Source organism: Heliangelus exortis, chromosome 6 (genome assembly GCF_036169615.1).
Source record: "Heliangelus exortis chromosome 6, bHelExo1.hap1, whole genome shotgun sequence".
NCBI classification, from domain to species: Eukaryota; Metazoa; Chordata; class Aves; order Apodiformes; family Trochilidae; genus Heliangelus; species Heliangelus exortis.
In genome coordinates this window covers 3,341,679-3,361,989 of record NC_092427.1, presented here as the reverse complement: position 1 = coordinate 3,361,989, position 20,311 = coordinate 3,341,679, and the positions used below count along the sequence as shown (strand labels likewise).

The following is a 20,311-nucleotide window of genomic DNA, read 5'->3' as shown; positions in this document are numbered from 1 at the left end:
GTCCTATTTTAGGTGATTTGTAATCATGGATTTCCCTCTTTTTCTTATCGTCTCTCTTTGATTTGCTTTTTTTTTTTTTTTTTTTTTTTTTTTTAGGGTATTATCCAGCTCAGCTTGGCACGGTTCAAGTGCACAACTGCAACCTTTTCCATGACCCAAAAGTCAGTGCCACTCTGTGGGTTGGCAGTTTGCAAATAAAACATATCCTTAATGAAGTGTGGAAGCTCCTGTTCTTTTCCTTCCTCAGGAGACGTGCCTTAATCTCTGGCTCAGAGCCTTGTCAAATGCTGCAGTAAAGAACTGGCAAGCTCAATGCTGCTAATGGATTGAAATCTCCACCAGGTTGTTCATTTCTTGATTCTTTTTTTTTTTTTAATTCTGGCTTTTTTTTTTCCCCCCCTCTAAACACTGCAGCAACCAAAGCATCGCTCCGGTCCTCACTCACCTGTAATGATGGGTTTGGGACTTCAGTGACAACTCTACAATATGCATAAGAGAAAATTAAATTATGCCACTAAAACGTACCAAGGATTTGGCTGCTTATCTAGGTCAATTATTAAGGAAAAAAAAAAAAAAAAAAGAAAAAGATTAAAACCAGAGGCTTTTCTGAACACTTGAAGTTATTCCTGAAGATAGAAAACTTGTTTATAACTTGTGACAGGTTCTCTAAGTCAGATACATTTTGTGTCTTCTGCACTAGAAACTGATAATGTTCATATTCTTTCAGGTTTTTCTCTTTTTTTGCCAGAAGGTAACCATAACCTATCGAATCACATTCAAATATCTTAAAAAATACTAGAAATTATGGCAGTAATTTGTATTTTTCCAGGATATGTTTGACTGGTATCAGGAAGAGGGGTCACTTTCCCTACTTCTGGCATAAATTGAGAAAACTACACCTTTATTTCAAAAAATTCATGTTTTCTTATCACATAGTTATGGTATATAATCTCAAGTTACCTTTTTTTACTTTCTAAGCAGCTGAGATAAATCACTTGCCAGGATTCACCTCTTTAGAAAATCATTTTGAGAGGGGTCCTGACTGGACCTGATTGAGTCGCAAAAATCTCTGCCTATTTGCAGCCTGGTTTGCAATAACCTGTGTAGTAACCTGGTGGTGTGCAAAGCTTGCAAACTTTTCCATTGAGAGAAAATAAAGAAATAAATAAAGAGAGAAAGAGAAAGAAAGAATGAGAGAAAGAGAGAAAAAGAGAGAGAGAAAGGGAGAAAAAAAGAAAGAGAAAGGGAGAAAGAAAGAGAAAAAAGAGAGAGGGAGAAAGAAAGAGAAAGAAAGGAAAAAGGAGAGAGAGAAAGAAGGGGAGAAAGAAAGAGAAAAAAAGGAGAGAGAGAAAGAAAGAAAGGGAGAAAAAAATAGAAAAAAAGGAAAGAAAGAGAGAAAGAGAGAAAGAAAGGAAGAAAGGAAGAGAAAGAAAGGAAGAGAGAAAGAGAAAGAAAGAAAGAAAGAAAGAAAGAAAGAAAGAAAGAAAGAAAGAAAGAAAGAAAGAAAGAGAAAGAGAGAAAGAAAGAAAGAGAAAGAAAAAGAAAGAAAGAAAGAGAAAAAGAAAGAAAGAAAGAGAAAGAAAGAGAAAGAAAAAGAAAGAAAGAAAGAAAGAAAGAAAAAAAAAAGAAAGAAAGAAAGAAAGAAAAAAGAAAGAAAAAAAGGGAGAAAGAGAAAAAAAGAGGAGAGAGAGAGAAAGAAAGAAAGAGAAACAGAAAAAAAGAGAGAGAGAGAGAGAAAGAAAGGGAGAAAGGAAATAAAGGGCAAATTTTTCAACTGCTCATGCTAGGGGAAGGGATCTGTAGTGCTCCTTCAGTCTCTGTTAACCTGGTTCTGTCATTGTCAATAAGACTGTGACATCCTGGGAGGAGGAAAAACCAGGGGTTGATGGGGAGAAAAAGCAATTTGGTGTTAAAATGTTATCAAATAATGTATGTGAGTTGTTGCTGTGTGTTCTGTGGTGTTGGGCTGCTGGTGTTGGTGGGACGAGTCTGAAGCACAAGAACTCCTTGAGAGGAACCAGGTTGTCCTCAGCTCTGCTGGTGGATGGAAGGGGTTGATAAGGGATGGTTTTGTGCTTTTCACATCCATGTTCTAGCACCTTACTGGAAGGACACTGGTGCAGGTTATTTATCAAGCAGACAGGATATCAGGTTCTTCCAGCAAAGCTTTTTGGCACCTAAGCTGATGTTCTCCATAGAGTCCTGTGCATCTCTAGGAGCTACAGAAATACTGGAAAACTTTTCTTGAAATATTTCCATCAGAAAGGAATTGATATGACCTGTGATGACCTCATGCCTCATTATTTCTGCCCCTGAAATGATTTCATTAAGGGAAGTATGTGAATGGAGCCCCTCCATGCACCATTGCACGTAGATGTTCCAGAATCTCTGCAGCATCTCAGCAGCTGCCTCTGCTGAAGATTCCTTCCCAGCTGTCTGCTAAAAGCATTGGTTTGCAATCTGTAAAGACAACTGTTCAATTTAGGAAGGGAAATAGGATATAATACAGGAACAGACCAAGCTGTGAAGTGTTAGGTCAGTTCAGTAATTTTCTGGAGGGGAAAAAGAAAAGGAGAAGAAAAAAAAAAAAGTAGCATTTGCCTGATTTCTCTTGAAGATTGAACTTTATATTAAACATTTTTATATTTCTGGAATGACTTCCTTGGGCAACCTGGGCCAGGGTCTCACCACTCTCAAATTAAAGAGTTTCTTCCTAATGTCTAAGCTAAATCTCCCCTTTTCAAGTTTGAAACCATTTCCCCTTGTCCTATCCCAGCTTTCTTGTAGTCCCTTCAGATATTTAAAGGTTGCTATAAGGTCAGCTCAGAGCATAGGTCACATCATTTACTTGATGACTTTGAGCTACATACATCTGTCTTTCTTACTGAATTTCCCTTTTATTAAGGCACTTTCCCTTTTATAAAGTATGGTTCCTTATTGAGTAGCACACATACTGGCTGTGGGAATTGGTATTGTTTTTCTCTGTTCTTATAGAGGTCCCATTACCAGTTTCTTCTCCTCAGAACTAAAAAAAAAAAAAAAAAATAAAAATTGAACTTACAATAACAGTCTTGCTCTTTTTCTCCCCTTCCAAGTAGGTAGGAGAAAATTGCTTGATTTGATTATAGGGTCTGTATGTGTGTGTAAAGATTTTATTGTGGGAAATCTATATTAGAGCCAAACGATTAATGGTAATTAATGTTCTCAGGTTTAATAACAAAAGAATTAATAGTGAGCAGCCACTTACCATAAAGTGTTTTCTTGACATCTCTTACTAAAAATAAAAATTCTGAGCATGCCACATAGATTTTTTGGGAAAGAAGAAAAAGAAAGATTAGGTAAAGAAAACATCTCCCTGTAATTTAAACCATTATTTTTCTGACAGCTTTTTATCTCCTGTCTGGAAGTAAGAAACATATTAGAAATATTATTAAAATAGTTAGGTTTTGTGAGAGTGTGTTTTTTCCTAGTGCAATAATAAATATTTATTTCTGCCAGAAACAAAGAAGTTTGTTTATGAGGCTTTTAATTATGCTTAGCAAAAGGTCTGAGCGTCTTAGAATGAAAAAACCCAGCCCTTACACACTTTTCTCTTTTCCAGTTCAAATTTTGATGCATAAGTAACATTCCTATAGATTCCAGGTCTTTCCCTAGTGTTGATCCATCTGTCCTCTGAGGCAGCTGCACCTTTAATTACTGTTTATGAAGTACCCTATGTCATATATAAGATAAAAGAGCTAAATCACAGCCGCAGAAAAATTTCCCACTCAATAACAAAGGCTCACAGCAAAATCTTCAGACAGAAGGGCTGAACACTGGATGTGGGCAGAGGAGGAGTTTAATGTGACCCAGCTAGATCTTGCAAAATCCTCCTTCTGTTGCCTCTGCTTTGCCTGTCCCTTGTTGTGTTCCCTTGGCATGGCTTTAAATATCACCTCCCACCCACCGGGGCAGCGGGGCTGGATGGCAGGGTCAGAGACTGGTGTTGGGCACTCACATCAGAAAGGGGATTGCATCCATTTGGGAAAAAAAAAAAAAAAAGCTCTTGGCCAAAGAGTCCAGTGCAGAGTGAAATTCCATCCTTTTGAAGGGGGGAGAAGGAAAAAAAAAAAAAAGCACATAAAAGAAAAACACTGTCAGATGTCCATGTACGATTAACACAGAATAATTTACACTGGATTCTGCTCTTACTGTGCTGGTAGATCTGGATGTGCTCTGATGATGATCTGGATGTGGCTAAGGTTTCTGTGTCTGTGTTTCTGGCAAATGTGGTCAGTATTTAACCCAGACTGTATTTTTGTGCTTACCATCTGCTTAATTCTGAATGTCAGATCCACAACTGGCCCTGGTAGTTATTTCTATTCAGCTATTTTGAACTCAGCAGATAGGGAAGGATGTACTGGTTATGCTGAAATGTCAGCTGAGCTCCATCTCCTCCCAAAAGCCAAAACCAAGTCTTCCTTTGTGAAAATAAGAAAAGGAGGGTTTGTATAAAAATGTAGGATTGTCCTATGTTTTTATTGCATTGACTTCTCCAGCCTTGTGCTGTGTTGCCATTAGAAATAAATGGAAATGTAATAGAATCATAGGATATGCCAAGTTGGAAGGAACCCATCAAGATCATCAAGTCCAACTCCTGTCCCTGTGCAGGGCACCCCCAGAATCACACCACATGCCTGAGAGCATCATCCAAATGCTTCTTGAACTCAGACAGGCTTGGTGCTGTCACCACTTCCCTGGGGAAGTAACAGCTGAGCTTGTAAAGAGTTTTCAACTTGATTGGAATACCAAGTCAGTGGGTACATCACACTAAACCCTTACTGATTTCCAGTAAAGTTTTGTTTTCAAGTGTGGAAGAACTTCAGTATGTAACTTAGCCTGGAAATGTGAAGCTGAAGTGATCTATTAGATCTCAGTTCTCACTCTACCACCCTCCCAGATGTTTCTTTGTGGCCAGGCTACACAGGTACATGTTTCAGTGTGTCTGGAGTGTCTACTAAGAAAATAATTGGAAATATTTTAATGACTCTCTGCAACTTAGGAATCTGGGTGTAAAGAAGGAATATTGGGCAAGTTGCTTACAGTTACTTCTTTTAGCAGAAATTACTTAACACTCCTGGTTATTTGTCTCCTTCCCAGGTCTGATTCCATGTTACACGTTTGATGTCTCAAACCAAGTTCAGCACCTTCCCCAGCAATGCATTGGCAAGTGGATCAGATGATAAGTGGGCTGGAGAAGGCTTCTGGCATGCTTCCAGTCTTCTAATGTACCTGGAGGACCTTCATCTGGAGGTAGGACTGCTGCAGGATGGGAGGGGGATCTCAGAAAGGAGAATTCCGTGGGGTCCATAACCAGGGTGGTACTGGAAGACAAATGGGACAGTCAAGCCTTGAATTCCCAGGGCTTTGCCCATTTTTTGGGTCTTTGCAATCTGGGTACCATCCAGTAGACATCAGAGTCTCCTGTGGCTCCAGAATATCCTCTGGATCAAAAAAATAGCTCTTTTACATTGTTGGGGTCTGGGGGGAAGGTGTGGGCAGGAGGGTTTGCTTTGCTGCGATGTCTCTTAAGCTGCAGTGTGTGTGCAAAGTGTGAGGTCCAGTGCTGGAGGCTGAGGTTGAGAGGTGCTGCCATAGCTTTAGGAAGAGTTTTTCATTAGCCTGGTTGGATATCATGGCCAAATGGCTCCTTTGGAATAGGATTTGCTCCTTCAGACTGAGAGGTAGCTCTGGCAGCCCAGCCATGGGAGAGCAGAGGTGGATGGAGATCTCTCACATGGACACCCATTTGGGGAAGGTTTGGTTTTTTGGTTCCTCACCCTCATCCCATACTTCAGCTTAGAAATGGTCAAGTGAAATATGCAGTATAGGTGACTAAACCTGTCTTACACAGAATCTGCATGCTACCCAAAAGCAGCTCTCCAAACCCTGCCTGCCAGACATGAAAATGTTGAAGTCTGGTTGTAAACCTGATCGCAAACCATTTATTGTTTATGAATTCACAGTCCTCTCAGCTGTCCCCAGGTGCCCAGTTTTGCTCATGGATCTCTGAACTAGCTGAAGGAAATGTAAAATCAAATGTAGACAGACAGCTCCCTCTTGAATACATCTCCACAGAGGCTGAGGAACACTTGTTATGCTAGCAAGGGTGTGGAATAAATTAGGCTCAAGAAATTTGCTCTAGATCCACCTCTTTTAGACGATGGGTTTTGTGTGCAACGTTGGAGCCCCTCCTTGGGGAGCTGCTGTCAGTGTGGTGCAGACAGGTGGATCTGGAGATGCACAGCCTCACCGAGTGGCAGAGGACCAGCAGGATCAATATTTAATGCAAAGGCTGCTGCAGCCCCACACATGCATAATTTAGCCCTGCTTTTGGGTACAGATGGACCTGAACCAAGCCGTGCAGCCAGACTCCAGGGTTATTAGAAGTGGGTCCAAGCGTTGCAGATTGTTAGGAAGACACACAAAGAAGGATTCTGGGGAGGGCTTTGATATTTGTGTCCAGTTACACTTATTTTCTCTGGTTGAGGGCGTGTAACACTGTTTGCATTTCAGACCAGTTAGGGTCTGAGTAAGAGTCAAGGATTTCTGAGTTTAATTAAGTGCACTAACAACGCATGAGCAAAGTCGGGCTCGTAAAACAGAACTTTATTGTACAAATTGACACAAAATAAAAGCCCTTTGGGATTAAATAAATACCAAAAAAAAAAAATAAAAAAATCTGGAAAGCACGTTATGGTGAGCAACCTCTCCACCCCAGCTCATTTGAGGGAGTGAACAGCTCTGCCTGGGAATTTTTTTCCTCCCTGCCAAACGATTAAATAGCAGTGATACGATAGCACGCAACCCCAGCGTAACAAGGTATGAGCAAGAGGGATTTGCTTTTGACTAGTTAAGAAATAAGCTTACTAATTCACAAATTTATTATAAGATTAGCCTTTAATACCTGATAATCACCTTCGTCAAGGCAAATTTCTTCTCTTCAAAAGGCAAAGGGAATTTATAGATGAGCCTTGAGCCAGGCTTGTGGTCGGGAGGCAACCTTCACGAGAGGTCCAACCTTCCTCCTCTGAGCAAGGGAAGAGATAAATCCAGGGTTTTACTAGACTGAGTACAGCAAACCACCGTGGAACAGAAACAAGACAGGCATAGCAAAATCTCAGATGCCTTAAGAGTTTTAATCTCTTCACAGACAACAATTTTGATCTCTGTCAGACTGTCCATTAATTTTGATGGAGATACGTTTCAAATCTTCTGTTTGTATTTTAGTGAGGCTATTACAGCTAAATACACAAGTGAAAATGTGTTCTTGTAGCACAGACAGACAATTATTCCCATTTCAAAGGTGATGTTGTTGTATAGATAGTAGAACATCAGTGTTTGCCTGGGCCTTGGTATTATCTGCTTTGCAATAGGCCATCTGGACTTCAACTAAGAAAGGGCTCCCAATGTGTTAGGCTCATGCAAACATCTGGTGAAAAAAAAGGCCTTTCTGCCCAAGGACTTTTAGCTCCAACTAATAAAAAAGACAAAGTGTGGGAGAGGAAAAAAGAAGGATAGAGTCTAACAAAAAAAAAAAAAGAAAACTTTCTACAGTTCCACAAACTTTTACTAACAGATGGAAATCTGGCTCCTGACTCTCAGCCTAGTCCCATCATTGCTTATGTAGAGGATATTAAGTAATTGTTGAGCAATTATATTATATTATCATATCAATATATCTCAGTTCAAGAAGGACAGGGAAGTGCTTGAAAGAGTCCAGCGCAGAGCTACTGAGATGATTAAGGGAGTGGAACATCTCCCTTATGAGGAAAGGCTGAGGGAGCTGGGTCTCTTTAGTTTGGAGAAAAGGAGACTGAGGGGTGACCTCATCAATGTTTTCAAATATGTAAGGGGTGAGTGTCAGGGAGATGGAGTTAGGCTTTTCTCAGTGGTGACCAGTGATAGGACAAGGGATAATGGGTGTAAATTGGAGCATAGGAGGTTCAAGTTGAATATCAGAAAAAATTTTTTTACTGTAAGGGTGACAGAGCCCTGGAACAGGCTGCCCAGGGGGGTTGTGGAGTCTCCTTCACTGGAGACATTCAAAACCCGCCTGGACACGTTCCTAGGGGATGTACTCTAGGGGGCCCTGCTCTGGCAGGGGGGGTTGGACTAGATGATCTTTCGAGGTCCCTTCCAACCCCTAGGATTCTATGATTCTATGATTTATTGAACAAATATCTCTTGCAAAGATATTTTGAATGGCTATGAGTAGCCTGGGCCCTGCAGTATGCCAGAAATTGCTGTAAAGACAACCACAGATAGAAACGTTGGCTGCACTGCTCTTACTAGCTCTCAGGTTCAAAAGCTATGGGCAGATGACAAGTTTTTATGCATGGGTGTAGAATTTGCTACAAATTCTCCCTTCTGGGTAGCAGGCACTCACATCACTTTGCTTGGTCTTGTATTCCTCTGGAGAAATTGGGTGAAAGAAGATTTGAGAAGAAAAACTTGTGGAAATGAGACAGCACCACCAACATTGTACAATAAGGTGCAGAATTACTTAAGCTTCAATCTCCCTATGGACTTGAGTCCTTTTTTTTTAGTTGCTGCCTCCTCAGGGTACAACTGGCTCCACCTTTTTGCACTGCCTCCAGTTTCCCCTGAGTTGCTGCTTGTGCAAGGGACTGGGAGCTCTATGGATGCAACCCTGTGCCTCTTGACCAGGGCCAAGCCAGCAGCAATGGTTCTGTAGAGCCTCCTATTGCAGGTTTTCCTGCCCAGAGACACTGCTTCCAATCCTCTATCAGCTGCAGAAATTATAGAAATTTAACTACCTTCAGAGCTTCTACCTCTCCATTGAATTGGATCTAAATAAGACAAAAAAAAAAATTGGAAATGGGTACAGAATAAAAGGTCTGCCAGACAAGGCCAACATGTAAGCTTCAGTTCTTCAGGAGAGTTATCCAAAAAATCAGATTGAGAAAAGTGTGGGACTTTGAAGAGTATAGAAGCATATGAACTGTAACAAAGATTGTCTGGTTATGGAGAGAAAGAATAAATAATGGGATTAAGTAGCGTGGAAAGCAAAGTCCAGAGGTCAGTCTTCTCCTTGGATGACATGGAGAAAGAGATTAGAAGTTTCCATGATTGAGAATATAGCCTTCCCAAAATGAGATAGTAGTTTCAAAGCCCAAACATTAGAGAAAAGCTTGTTTATACAACTTATTAAAGAGGTCTGAGGCTTAGGGATCTCATTTGCTCACTTCCTGTGGGTTTTTACACACTGGAACAGGACATGCAAGCAGGAGACAAAGTCTGCTCCTGGACCTTTAGGTCTGAAGGTTTTTGGGGGGCTGGGACCAGGCTAACAGCTCTGCAAAATCCACCCTCTTTGTTATGCTGGAGTAGACTGGGAAGCAAATGGTTTGTCTTGTCTTTTAAATGGCAATTTCAAGGCTAAATGTGAATGTTCTAGTGCAAAGATACAGGCAAGAGGCCTTTGGAAATCATTCAGCAAAGTTATAGAGCTTCCTGAAGTTCAGCCAGGCAAAAAAAACCCAACCTAGGACCTGAACCAAAAGGAAATATTTTATAGCTTGGATGCCTTTTACCAATCCCTTTTTATCATTGGAAATGCCTTTTTCCTCTTGTAGCTTAGATGAGAAGATTAAAGTGTGATAACATTGCAGTGGGACAGTTGTGTTTGGCCAGGTGATAGCTGAATATTTTACATCCCCTGGTATTGGCTTCCAAGCAAGCAGGGGTTTGTACATGTGTGTTACACCTTCAGTTATGCATTTAAGTTCATCTTTTTTCTCTCTTTTTATGTATTTGTGTTTGTGCATCAATATATACAAATGAGGGCAGTGATATGCTAAATGAATTGAAAGCCCATTCTTCATAGGCACACTCAAAGACTGACAGTGGAGATGAGCTGATTTCTCAGCATACTCATTTTAAAAATCATTAACAGACACAAATAGGTATATTTCAGTTTCAATTTGTATTTTTTTCCACTTTAAGTGCCTTCATCCCTCCTCCATGCTGGAACAGGACTGATGGAGCATCCTCTGACTCCCCAACTGAGAGCAACTGCTCCACAACAATTTTCTTCCAGCCCACAGGTTGTAACAAGAAGCCACTCACCCCAGCCCTCTCTGTGATTGTACCTGCATTATTTATTACCTCATGGAGGGAACTCTGTCCCTTTTTTCAACCCAGCTTTAGTGACTGTGTATTCGGGGTCAGTTCACTCCCCTCTCCACAAGCTGTGCAGGGGGAGGAGAGGCTGGGATTTTCCATGCCTGCTCATTGACTTGAGGATTTCAGGGGTTTGTAGGACCCTGGATGACTCTTAGGCACTTGTGTGTAAACATAGGAGTCTTCCTTGCAAAGAGACAGATGCACTTGTAGAGCAAGGTGGGGTGACAAATAGGGTGGGCTGAGGGTCATGGGCACAGACTTGATAATTCAAAATCAGTGCATGCTGTATGACAGCATTAATATGTAAAAACAGCATGTAAAACCCCTAGGCAAGCTGTTTGTAAGCCCAAAACAGGCTATATACTTCAGTGTATACTTTTCAATTATTCTGATCCCAAATCCTAATAATTAGCTGATCTGAGCGTAAATTTTTGTTTCATCTTTTCAAACCTTTTCTTACAAATGTTTTGAGGATCTTCACCCTTCAAAAAATGGTGATAGTATCCTGATGACCTGGGAGTGCTGTTGGAGCAAAAAAAAATTTGCCTGAAAGGGTTTCAGGAAGTTACAAAACTCCTTTACATGGCCTGTTGGTTCTGTGTATGATTTCCAGCATTACACAAAATAAATACCAGGAGACTGGTGTGGTTTATACAAGACTTTATAGAGAGAAAAAAAAAAATAATAATAAAAAAAAAAATCCACCCACCAGCTCCCTTGCTGAGGATTACAACCAGGTCTCTGCTGCCAAGTTCTCTGTTTAGGTAAAGCATGAGAAAATCTGCCATTTTTTTAGAGTCACAAAAGGGGTGCTACAGGGGGGGCAGTGAGAAGCTGACAGCTCTGGCTGCTCAAAAGGCAGCTGTTCCTTCTCAGGTACTATTATTAATAAACCCTAAGGTAATGTTTGCTCTGAAATATGTCTAATTGAAATAATTTACCCTAACCCTTAGAGAATTATGAAACTGTTTTCATCATGTTCACACACAGCAAAATAATTATGAGATGCCATATGGAAAAGACATCATGTGGTACATGTATTTCTGAATGTATACTTTTTTGAAATGGTTCCCACAGATAAATCATAGAGCTAATTTACAAAGAGGAGGTGGATAGTAGTTCTTAAGTATGCAGTTTTAAGTTTAAAATGGTTTCAGGCTGAGTAAATTTACAGTGGTGATGACATGCAGTAATTGCACTGATCAGAGGACGGGGATCACAGAAGATGTCAGTGGCACCATGGAGCAGGGAAATTCTGCTGGTGATTCTCTGCTTCTGCAGAGTGCCACCACTCAGAGCCTCTTTAGGTCCTGCATGGTCCCGAGCTCAGTTTTCAGCTGAAAGGTACCTTTCTGAAGTGCCAGAGATGCTCAGATGTTTCTGGTTTGCACCTGGAAAGCTCCAAGCCCACACCTTAGTGAAGGGAATACCCTACCCCCATAAACTGATTTTGAGTAAATCCCATGAGCAGAAATTTTTTATGTTGCTGTTGCACACTGCTCCTTTTCTGAAGGTTTTATGCTTAACCTCACGAGTAGTCACCAGCATATATCATCTATATGTATGATGTACCTATAGATTTTGATGTACATGGGTTTCATCGCAGACAGTAGCAGGAGAATTCTGTAGGACACTTCTTGGTTTTCTTCCAGGAATAATTGTGGTAGATGATGAGACATCTGAGGTTCTCTCCCTGATAGTTAAGAAGTTTTGAAGGTGCTTTTGGAATAAGGAACTCTTATTAACATTTCTAGAAATCTGGCTGGAGATCAGGCTTTCTTGTCAGACTTCTGGTAGTTCTCGTTTCCAGATGGATGGAAGAAAAATAAGAGAATAGCTTATTACACCCTTTCTGTTTCATGTCCGATTTGAAACCAGCAAGTGAAGAAGACAGAAAGGAATCTTGTTCTGTCCAGTCCAATTCCTTTATTTCTAAAGACTTTTTAACAAAGGTTTATATGGGATTTGAGCACTTTAGGTCAGCCTGTATTTTATTTGATTTAGCTCACTAGTCACTTTTGCAGTGATTTCTATGTTCAGTGAAATATATTTGAAAGATTTGGGATACACAAACTAATTCACCCTCTATTTTGCAAGAACTACAGACATGCCCTCTGGCTGCATTGTTCATCCCCCCAGTTATGACATCATTGCCCTGCATTACCAGTCCAGGTTGGGTATTTATCAACAGCCAGGGACTGATGTGTGCAAGGAAAATATTTACCCAGCTTCTATACTGTGGCATTACCCCAGAGACACCATTTCAGGGAGATCACCCCCTATTTCTGAGATTCTGATGCTCCAGAAATCAAGAAAAAGCTTTGGCTTTTGCATGTTAATACCAGTCCTCAAATAACCACCTTTTTAGAGACAGTAATTGCAGTGATTCTGGTTTCCTGAGGAAAAAAATAAAATAAAAATAAAATAAAATAAAACAAAAGAAAATAAAAGAAAAGAAAACAAAATAGTGTTATTCCCCACAAATATCTACAGATGGGAGTTTTCCAACACTTCCCATGTAGGGAGCACTGGGAGCATCCACATTTGATGACTCCTTAATCTTGCCAACAGTAGCCACATCTAATTCTTACTCTCCCTCTCTGTCCAGCTACAATATCTGGGTGCTGCTGATGCACTACATGGAGGTGTTTAAACAGAGCTTTTCTGCAATGGGTCATCCCTGGATGAATCATCATCAGCCTGCACCAGGGATGTAGCCTTGTGTCTTCCTCCCCTCTGCCATTCATTCCTGGGTCTGGAGGAGAAATATGATGCTTTTTCTCCCTTTCTGATGTTGCAGAGGTGAAAAGGCATGTTCCCCTTTTAGCAACTTCCAGTCATTTGTTTTTATGCTCACTGAAAGTGGACTACATTTTGTGCCAGGAAAGTGCCCTAAACCAAAAGTCACATTTTTTTTTTTTTCCCTGCAAGTTACAGTAGATTATTTTTTCACTACAGTATCCGAAAGCATGAAATAGAGATTTATGATACTCTTGTGTTTTCCATTTCAGTTCATGTAATGCAGGGAAGGTAAAGTGTCTCTGGCTGCACAGAATCCCTTTTTCTTTTTTCTCTTCAGAGCAGAGTCTGGTGCCTGATTAGAGGATAGTGAGAAGGTCACTGACCAAACTTTATCTTCCACACAGTTTCCCACAGCATGTATTCCTCCTAGGGAACATTTTCTCAGCTCAGGTTATTTCCAGAAATGTTCTCAAACCATAAGAACAGTCCTTGCAGTAAAACATTTCATTCCCACTTTTTATCCTTTATCTAGCAGCACAGTGTTGACAGCATTTATGTTTCTTCTATTGACTGGGCCAAGAACAACAGGATTAATGAGGTTGTCTCTTCATGAGTGCATTATATTTTTTCCCTCTGACCTTTCAAACATGGGAATCTTCTGTTTGCAATATTTCTTAAGGCAGGAAAACCCCTTCTCACTGAAGCTCATCTTGGTGGGGACTGTCTGGGTGAGAACCCAAGTTCCCACACACCTCCAGGTGCTCCATGGAAGCCACCCCAGGGCGGGCAGGCGACCTCCACGCCTCTCACCCACGGATGGCCTGAAAGGAAGTGGTGAACACAGCAAAGAGAGGGAATAGTGGTTTTTCCCTGCTTTTTGTTGTTTTTTTTTTTTTTTTTTAAGCATTATCTGGGGAATGTGGGATATTTTAAGGACTTTTCTCAAGCCATGAAATTCTGATTATGAATTTTAGGCAGCTGCCTACAGGCTGTCATACTGCAGGAGCCGCTCAGGAGGGGGGTGGACACTGCTCTGCTATTTAATCTATTTATTTATTTATTTGTCCAAAGGATTGCATATGTTTAGACTGAACAAGTAGGGGAAGGAGTCGTCCCTGGCAGAGCTGCAGCCTTCCACAGAACACTCTTGTGCTTTATCTTTCCTATTCCTGATTATTTTTGACACTGGGTAGCTGGAACGCAATCAAGATAGGATCATTGCTAAGTCCAGCAGGACAGGGAACGTGAAGAATTTTCCCAAGGATGGGAGCACAAATATCTTTAAAGAAAACAAATAACTTGACACATATGACATCTTTTAGCTAACCTCCTCAAAATACATCAATTAGATAAGCTAAACATAATTAAATTTTTTTGCATAAGATCGTTAAGGGTGACTTATTCCCATTTTTCGTCTGGGGAAAGAAAGGGATGGAGAGCTGGAAAAATTCCCACTGGTCCAAAAGTTGTATCTACACAGGCAGGTCTCTAAGCTTTTAATTTGCCAACTTATTTATTTCCCATCTTGGGGCAGGGGGGAGAAGCACCACAGATTTGTACATTTGCATTTGTACATTCCTTTTTATGGAGGAAAGATTCTTCGGTGTCAGCCCTTTTACCTGTTCTTTCCACCCCTGGTAGATGGTGGGGGGGGGGAATCTGCCTGGTATTTTTGGGGTAGGAAGAAAAAGAAGAGGTGTTAAAACTATGTACATAGAGGTGTGTATATAGCCCTAACCAGAATTTAAAAATAACTGTAAAAAGAACCATGAAGACTTGCAACCAACCCAGAATGTTTTCCATAGATGTGTGGCTCAGCTGTACATAACAAATTCTTTTACCGTGTAGGAAAAAAAAACCAAAAAACCTCTTACCTGCTGACTTTGGGGGAAAATACAGTGTTCAGGGGACTTTCTTGCTGAGAACTCCAAGTGCTGGCTTTACTTTGTGTCCAGGGTGCAAGGGCCAGGATGCTGGGGCTGAGCTCCAGGCAGTGATCCAGGAGGGCCAGAGCTCAAGCACCAGGCTTAGGCTTTAAGCAAGCTCTGAGACCTTTGTGTGTGAATTCAATTCATCCTGGGACTTGGAGAGTGAGCTGAACTAGACTTGTGGATGTAGCCAAATTCATCCATGTCAGTTCTGGGATGAGAGCAGAAACAAATATTCCTGGCTCCTTGCTCGAACGATTTCAATAATCCCACGTATTAGCTCTGGAAAAAAAAAAAAAAAAAAAAAAAAAAGGAAGAGAACAGGCTGCTTTTACAGTGCTTTAAGTTGAAAAAGTCATCAGGGAAGCTGAGGCATTTCTGAGTAACTTTTCATAGTAACACATCATGAGATTAAGAAATGCTTTCCCCTGGAAAGAGCAGCATCTACATAATGACTACAGAGCAATTCAACCTCGTGTTGTCCTCAAGCACTGGTGACAGTCACTACTTGCATGTACCAGGAGACAATTTCTAAGCATGAGTGTGTTACATGTCTTAAATTTGGCTGCCCTGGGTCTCAGAGCTGTGGATATTATTGCTTGTACTCTTTATTTCTCCCTCTTTGGATTCCTATTGTAGCTGAACTTAAATAACCAGAGAGAGCACTTAATGAGTCTGTGTCTATCAGGGTAGTTAAACATAACTATGATGGAGAAATTCTTCTATTTTACTTTTCTCTTACAATAATTTATGCTAAGGCCTAATTTTGCTGAGCTTTACTGTTGCTTGGCTAGAATAACTCTGATAAAGCTACAGAACCTGCAGTTTGCTTTCTATTCCTTCAAGCAGCTGAGCTCCCTGACATGCACTGTTCCCATAAAGCCCCCAGCTGAAAGTTGTTTTTGGGTTGTAACCCTCAAGACTTTAAGATTTTATAATCTTGACACTTCAGGATTAAAGCAAACAACCAACCAACCCAAGTATCTATCATTGAATGGTGAGTGTATCTTTGTGTAGTTTGCCTTATTTGCATTTGTTGGTAATTAATTAAAGAAACATGAGTTTAATTAAACTTGGATTAGGGGATCCATTAAAATAAAAACAAAAAAAGCATTTTGGTTAAAAAAAAAATGTAAAATAACATGTTGAGAGGAGTTAGCTGCTGCAGCTGATTTTCAGAAAAGTGCCAGGGGCTCTAAAACTTTAGGGACTCTCACACTGCACAAAGTTAGAGAAGAGTCACTGAAGAAGGAGAGTGGCTGTTGTTTGTCTTTGTCAGCAGATAAATTTCACTTTGTAGATATTTGAATTGAAATACTAACACTTGCCCTCAGTTTCTTTCTGGTCTGAGTCTGGCTTAGGAAACAATCAAATCCTTACAAGTCTGAAGGAAAGAATTACAGCCTGACTGAAGGTGAGGTTTGTAAAGTAAGGGACAAAGTTAGGGGGGAAGAAAATCTTTAAGTCCTAAGGGGAAGAGATATTGCTTGTGTAAAACTCCAGACTAATTGCAGTGATCTGTCTGTAGAAATTCTTTATCTTTTAGTTCTCATTAAGTCACAACTCACCATTCTTAGTATTTTTTGGGGTTTTTTTCGTTTAAGAACAGTGGAAGGCTTTACTTTTTTATTTTTTTTAAGAAAATGCATGGTTTAGGATGTTGAAAGTAGTAATAGAAAAAAAAGTGTAATTGATAATTAAGCCTGATGTATTACACATTTCTCCCTAGCTTGCTCTCTTTGATTCTGTCCCTTTGGCAGGACTGGGTTTGTCCCACCAGCAGAAGAAAAGGAACAGCAGAAATGTTGAGTGTTTTGGAGTCTGTGTTATGAGAATTGTCACTGAGATACTTCTGCTTGTGCATGGGATTAGAAATTAAATCTTCCCACCTTCTCAGACTGAAGGGAATCAATGGAGATCTCCCAAAGCAGCCCTGGCTCTCCTATAGGAAAGTCTCAGTGTTCAGATGGGCAATGGCAGCTTGGGGAAGTCACCAGAGATAAAGCCCTGTCCCTTCTCTAGGGTGCTGTGCTCCTGGGGGTGAGGAGCTGCTGAAAAATTATTTTGATCCAACTGCCTCAAAATTAAGATTTTCCTACTTTTCCCCCGGAATATTTCCTTCAGGGAGGAAGAAATTGAATGAAATACAATACCACGGAAATTTTAGTTGGATTAATCAGTTTATTTTTCTATTAAAAGAATATAAAATATCTCAGTAGTGACTGTGATATGAGCCAATCCTATGTTAATTTGCCTTGGAATGTGTTTTGAGGGTGGCTTGGCACCTGTGTGCAGGATGTAGTTGGACAATTTATGTACATGCAAAGGACCAGATTTAAAAAAAAACCCCAAAGAAGCACATTAAAAAAAAAAAAAAAGCACAAAAACCCCCTAACCCCCAACAGAAAATCATCTTGCATCTTTGGGATGTGGAACCATCTCAGGGTGCTTGTTTTCTCCACTGCTGGCCAGGAGGATCCCTTGGTGGCACAACACCTGCACCCACCATGGTGCCAGGGAAGGTGGCTCTGGCACAGGGAGCAGATGCTCCACAGCTGAAGCTTTTCAGAGGAGACACCTTTAGAGCCCCCAGCTGTATGGGATAACTGAATCGTGCATAAATAGCCTTTAAAGGGAGCATTGTCTGCTTTAAAAAAAAAAAAAAAGAGGAAAATGAAGGGGGAGTTGTGTGTGGGTAAAGTAAATATGGGTAGAAATACACGACTTGTTAAGAGCTTTCTGAGGACCCCACACTCACAGAATCTTTTAGGTCATGTGTTTGCTTTCTGAAACATTTGGTAAGTAATAAGTGCCAAGGGACTATATGCACTCCATCTGGAATTAGCAGATTCCTCTTTGTTCAATTGTTCCTAAATTTGGAACCAGTCAACTTGCTTAAAAGTATTTTGATTTTCTTTTAAATAAATAAGGGAAACAAACATAGCCCAGGACCTTTGGAGAGGTGTATTATTAGTCCTCTCACTGCCTTCACCAGCCATGCAAGCCTTAAAGGAGCATTTTCCAGTTTAGATATTTTCTCTTGCTTTATGTGAACAGTTTGTTTCGTGGGGCCCATCTTTTTTGTTTCCTTTTCATAAAGAGTAGCGAAAAAATCAGAGATGGAAAAAGATCTGTTAGGTCATTGAATCCACTCCACTGCCAATGCAGTCTTGTACCTTATAGTGTATTTTTTTCCATTTCTTTGTCCAGGTTAAACTTGGAATTAAGAGCCTGTAGGTCTGATGAGAGGTACAAGAGCAAGTGGAGGTTTCCCTCTTTTCTTCTTTCCTTACTAGACAGAGATCTCATTTTCATCTCCACCTTCCCTGCATAAGGAAATGGAATGTCAAAAGATCAAGTAGATGCTTTCTCCCCACAGGTGTTATAGATTACTACCTCATCCCTGTAAAAATTTAATTTTCGCTTGGGGAAAGCAAAAAAGGAAGAGAAAAGCAATTCTTCTCTTATCTTCCCTGATGTCCTGTAACACCAAAGAATTAGAGTCTGAGAACAAAACACCTGCTTGTCTGGTAGGCTTATGAAAAGAGACTGTGTTTCCTTGCAGACCTTTAAAAACATTTTTTAGACAAATCTGCTTTTCAAACAAAACTTTACAAATACCTTTGAGCAATCACTTTGAAGAAGCACCCTGGAATCACCCCAAAATGGCACCAAACTTTTGACACAGGATTCAGCTGGAGGACTGTCTGTCCCTGAAAAAGCTTTCCATGAAAACCCTGCCACTCAAAGCTCAGCCAGGTTGTCCCATGTTGTTCCATTTGGTGTATGGAAAATTATGGAGAGGTGCAGATCTGTGGATTTGGGATCACAGCCTAAGATCTCCAGCCTGCACACCTTGGATTTGAATGGCCCTTGGGAACTGTGTCTCACCATGCATTGCAGACCAGGATCAAGATCTTTTGTCTGCCTTACAGTTGCTCAGAATTTTCCAACCAACACTGGTTCAAAATGTAAGCAAAGAGTTTATTTTGCCTTGCAGCTTTCCTAAGAGTGGAAGTAGTGCAGCACAGCCAGATAGACGTTTTCTGTATGGTACAAGTTTTGGTTTTTTTTTTGCTCTAGATACACATCTGTAACTATTTCACCAGCTCGTGTATTTATATATACTGTAAGGCAAAGGAGCTTAAGTTTTCCCTCTTTGCACTTAGTTGCAATCATTCTGTTTTGCAGGTTGCTTCCTATGCCTTGTGTTTCAGGAGCCTGAGGGCTTCCCTAAATCATTATCCTGTTCTTTCCTAGCCAGAAAGCACCAAAACTCAAAAGGTGAGCACAGGCTAGGCAAAACCTAACCAGAATCTCTTCTACCTCTTTTCCTACTCCAGTCAACCCCCCCCTTTTAATTACAAGGATCAAACCTGTGTTTTCTCTGTTTGCTTGAAGAAGGTGCATGGTAAAGTGTCAGCATCACTCAGCTGGATCTGTTGAAGATGCTTGGGCTGGGCCAAGAGCTGATTCATCCTTTTTAAATCTTAGTCTGTGAGTATTTGGTCAGGGGTGGCATCAAAGCTTCACAGGGACCACGTTGTCTGTGAACACCTTGGCTGCCCACGCTTCAATTCTTAAAGCAAGTGAGCCCTCAGTTTTAAGGAATATAGTACCATGAATTTCTGGCTGCAATTATATTATATATGCAGTTATCTATACAATATATACATATGTTAATGCTAGGGTTTATTTAGTAGATTCTTGTGACTGGGAAAGACAGTAAATTTCTTCACTACCTGCAACCTGAGTAAATACATGTGCTAAGAGAAGTGTTGGTTATTGTGTTCATTTTCTGAAAATGTGCCTTCCTCAAGGATTTTTCAGTGTCAAGAAAAGGAGAAATATTCACTCTTGTTCCCAATGAAATTAATTAAAACCTTGCCATTAACATTGATGGGAAGACAGAACCCCAAATAGTTTTTATAAAAGAGAGACTGGTGGTTTCTTTTTGTTTCTGGTTATTATTTATAATTTTTGAACGATCAGCTTTGTTACAAGACTAAAATTATTTGCAACTTGCAAATGTTTTTGACAATGCATATGTTCATACTTTGCATTTTATAATCTTCTTTTAGGAGACTATTGGAGTTTCTGTCATTTCGTTTAGAGAAGTCACTGCTGGGTGGGCAAAGTCTCAGTAAAAGTTGAGGAATGGAGAGAGCAGACAGAGATACTGGATGGCAGATGAAAGAAGTCTAAATTTTAAAACAGAAGAAAAGTTTCTCTAAGTTTTACTCTTTTGAACTGTGTTTTTCAGGGGCTGGAAGGCAAGCTGTGTTGGCAGGTCGTGTTATCACGTTGTGCCACAGTTAGAACTACTGGCTGGTCTGTGCTGCTGTTTGTTGAGATGACTAAGTTGTCATTTTTAATTAGCTTTATGCTCTTCTCAAAGGCTAATTACTTTACTTTTTATCAAGATTACTTGATTGGTAATGACAAGGGTGCCA

The 20,311-nt window shown here is 40.4% G+C and overlaps 1 long non-coding RNA gene across 1 annotated transcript in view; it reads left to right on the top strand.

Moving 5' to 3' along the window:
• The window catches only part of LOC139797251 (uncharacterized), a 39,066-nt gene extending 22,089 nt beyond the window's left edge, over window positions 1-16,977 (top strand). The window contains exons 3-4 of the long non-coding RNA XR_011726370.1: window positions 5,140-5,292; window positions 16,619-16,977. This is a non-coding gene — a long non-coding RNA (uncharacterized lncRNA). The remainder of the gene's footprint in view (window positions 1-5,139; window positions 5,293-16,618) is intronic.
• Window positions 16,978-20,311: the final 3,334 nt, after the last annotated feature.